Source organism: Dasypus novemcinctus, chromosome 8, assembly GCF_030445035.2.
Source record: "Dasypus novemcinctus isolate mDasNov1 chromosome 8, mDasNov1.1.hap2, whole genome shotgun sequence".
Lineage (NCBI taxonomy): Eukaryota > Metazoa > Chordata > Mammalia > Cingulata > Dasypodidae > Dasypus > Dasypus novemcinctus.
Genome location: NC_080680.1, coordinates 49150515 through 49154190, shown reverse-complemented (window position 1 = coordinate 49154190; position 3676 = coordinate 49150515). Strand labels below are relative to the sequence as shown.

The 3676-nt window shown below is 41.0% G+C and overlaps 1 pseudogene; it reads left to right on the top strand.

The window, feature by feature from the left end:
* Positions 1-2340: 2340 nt before the first annotated feature.
* Positions 2341-3361, top strand: LOC101444560 (large ribosomal subunit protein uL30-like; annotated as a pseudogene).
* Positions 3362-3676: the final 315 nt, after the last annotated feature.

Below are 3676 nucleotides of genomic sequence, written 5' to 3'. Positions count from 1 at the left end.
ACATAATATATTATATAATTAATAACATTGTTTCCAAAATGATACTATACAGTCATGATTTATAAGACAGTACTACCAAAATTCTACTAGAGTTTACGTCAGCCCTTTAACTCATTCCACTTTTACAATAGGCATTCCTTATTATGGATGACTTCATATATACCATTCATTAAAATATCATGTACAAAGCAGGAGGTCAATTCCATTCACATCCTCTGAAGACCCATGGTAGGAATGTTCAAATTTTCAGAGTGTTTTCTTGTACTCCACCAAAGTAACAAAATAGCAACTATGACTGAGCTAAAAAATGTTCCCCCAAATTGCAAAGCTAACTTCTCTGTTCAAGAGCAAAACCAGCACCTTTTGAATAGAGGCCTGTTTTAATAGGTTGTTCAGTGGACCCAAGAACAAATGGGAGGATCAGAACTATTCCTGAGAAGTTAGTACAACCATGGCCTTATTTGTCCATTATTATCCTTGACCCTCCCAAACCTTCCACCACTAGCTGACCTAGGACCAGAGCATGCAGACCAAGGTTATTTTGCTTATTTTGGGGTTTCCCTCCCCTCATCAATTTACTTCACATCCTTCTTATGTTTTCCATCATTTCCCCATCTGTAACACATAGATAATGGGAAAGATTCATGTGTCTCACAGGTAATGAGTTAATGAATTGTTTTTAAATGAGACTCCCATGAATGCTTACTTGTTTAATGAATAAGCATTTTATAGAATAATAGAATCTCAGAGTTGAGAATTTTTTCAGACCTCCAGCTTGATATTTGCATCTCTTTTCCAACTCCCTATATTAATTCATTCTTTCACCAAATATATGAAAAACACCAGCCAAGATCCATACATTAGGGAAGACCCTTTCAAGTGGCCTCTGGTTGACACGCTTAAGTGGCAAGCAATCCACTTGTCCTCATGCAACTCATTCCATTTGGGGCAGTTCTAATTATTAGAAACTTCTCCCTTGTATTAATATTAAAAGCCCCACTGTCCTCAGCAGTTTCCATGGAGCCAAAGTAGAGAGTCAAGTGTTGCATGGACACCAGCTGGGAGATGCAATTTATAAACCTAAAGCAGTAGTGAACAATGCAGAGTAGTGTGTTCATGATGGAAGAACTGGATTACACATACTCAGCAAAACTAAAATAAACAATGAAGACTTCACAGTGGAGGCAGACCTTCAGTAGTGCCTTAACTATCAGCCAGGACATGAAGAATGGGAAGACCATTTTAGATGAGATGAACACAAGGAATACAGGCATGAAATGTACTCACAGGAAAAACGATATGTGTTTGACAATAGTGGAGGGTCCTGGAAACGTGACAAAGGACTTTGAAATTGATATAGTGGGAACTGGTAAGCTTCTGAAGGTCACAGAACCATTACTAGTTTCATTCTCACAAGAACACTTTTTGTACTTCACCCAGAAGAGGAAAAGAGTGGCATGGTATAGTACAGGTCCAAATAGGGCTTTAGGCAAAGTCTACTTCCAGAGAAGAGGATGTGAAACAAGACCAAGACCTGTAGCTATTAGTTAACTGTTAGTTATTTTACAAATTTATCAGAGCAAATTGCCAGATGCAGATGGCTTTCTGGTCACCACTTCCTTTGTTCAATATGTGGCTGTCTCAGGTTTGTGTAAAATTATTTGTTCTCTGCACTTTCCCAGGAAGGATGGAATATGTTTATTAGCCTCATAATTTAGAAAACAAAATTTCTGTAGTAGGGACACAATGAATAAATAAAGTCTCTTGATTAATATTTGAGTTAATCTCTACTCTTCTTCCTGAGTAGGCCCTACAGTAGAGTTTCTCTAAGTTTGCATTGGGACCATTTCCATGTACCACCAAATACTCCACCAGGTGAATTCATCTAATAAAAATGACTGAGGATGGTTCTCTTGTACCCTATAATATTGGATAAACAATACTCTACAGAATATGATGGTGGCCTCTTTTATGAACTGCCACATCAGGGAGGCCATACTCATTCAGATTCTTTTAATCTTAGAGAGATGGTGTTATAAACTGAGCCTTTCTTCCTTCAGAATGCAGGGCCAAGCCACAGGACAGTCCCTCCTCTGTTTCTGCCCTCCACCTGAACTTTATGGTCTTCATTTACCAGATGCACCCCAGACTGTGGCCAGTTCACATGGCCTTCAGGAACAGCTAAGAGAGGAGAATGCCCAGCACCTAGAGCTAAGCCTCCAACAGCACTACAGTTGAAGGCATGTTTCCTCCTTCTGATTATTCCTCAGAGCGAAGAGTGAGGGTCAGTGGAGACCTCTAATCAAAACTCCATAAGGGAGTAGCTGCAGTGATGGAAAGATGACGGAGGCAGAGCCAAGAAAAAAGATCCCTTTGGTTTCAGAAAATCTCCTGAAAAAGAGGAAGGCTTATCAGACCCTCAAAACCACCTAGGCAAAGCAGAGGAAGGACAACCAGCCCGGGTTTAAGCAACTGGAATCATTCTTTTTGTTTTGTCTTGGTTTTGTTTTGTGTTTTTTTTTTTTTTGAAGATACATAGATCACAAAAAATGTTACATTAAAAATACAGGAGGTTACCATATACCCCACAGCCCACCTCTCCCACTCCTCCCACATCAACAACTTCTTTTGTTATTGTGGCACGTTCATTACATTTGGTGAATACATTTTGGAGCACTGCTGCACTGCATGGATTACAGTTTACATTGTAGTATACACTCTCCCCCAGGAATCATTCTTAATTAATTCTCAGCAGCAGCAAAGTGACAGCATACCCCTAAAGTGACTCGAACCCCTAAAAGTGAAACCTCATGGCTTGGAATTGCCAGATGAATGTTCCTTGGCCTTCTTAATATGCATCTAATGGATCAGTGGGATAGGTTTACCGATGTGAAGGACCAGTGACAGACTTTGCCTGAGGAAGGTTTTCGGTGGAGTGTTTGTAAAAGTGACCGCCACAACCCTAAAAATGCTGCGTACAGCGGAACCTTTTGTGACCTGTGACTTTCCAAACCTGAAGTCTGTCTGGGAATTCATCCTGAAATGTGGACAAGCTGAGAACAAGAATAAGATAATCCTGCTGACGGACAGCACAGTAATTGAGGAGCACCTGGGGAGTTTGGGTGTTGTTTGCTTGGAAGACCTCATTCATGAAGTTGCCTTCCCGGAGAAGTATTTGAAGAGGATCCCCAGTTCTTGTGCCCATTCCACCTCTAGGTGGCCCCAACATGCTACCAAGAATAAAGTGGGCTTTCTCAAGGGGATGGACTTATTCAGTTATTGGGGCGAAAGCGTCAATCAGCTCATGTGACAGCTGAACTACACCCAGAATCTGAGATATCATTGTATTGGAGGCATGTGATTGTTTTCTGAGTTGTTATCCAGCATATTCAAAGAAGAGTATTTTATGCTCTATCTTCAGAAACTGGAAGGTAAGGATCGGGCAAAAGACAGTGGTTGGTTTGCATGGCAGTCACCTCTCATATCACAGCCTGGTTCTGGGGAAAATTTCCAGTGTTTTCCACGTGGCTGCTTCCTCTTATGAAATCAACAAAGGACATATAGTTCTCCCACTGAGGATGGAATTCTGCTGTTACATCTTTTGTCCTGGGGTTTAATGTTGGTAAATAGCCGAGCACGTACACAAAGCTCTCCCCAAGACTCTGCAGCGGTGGGT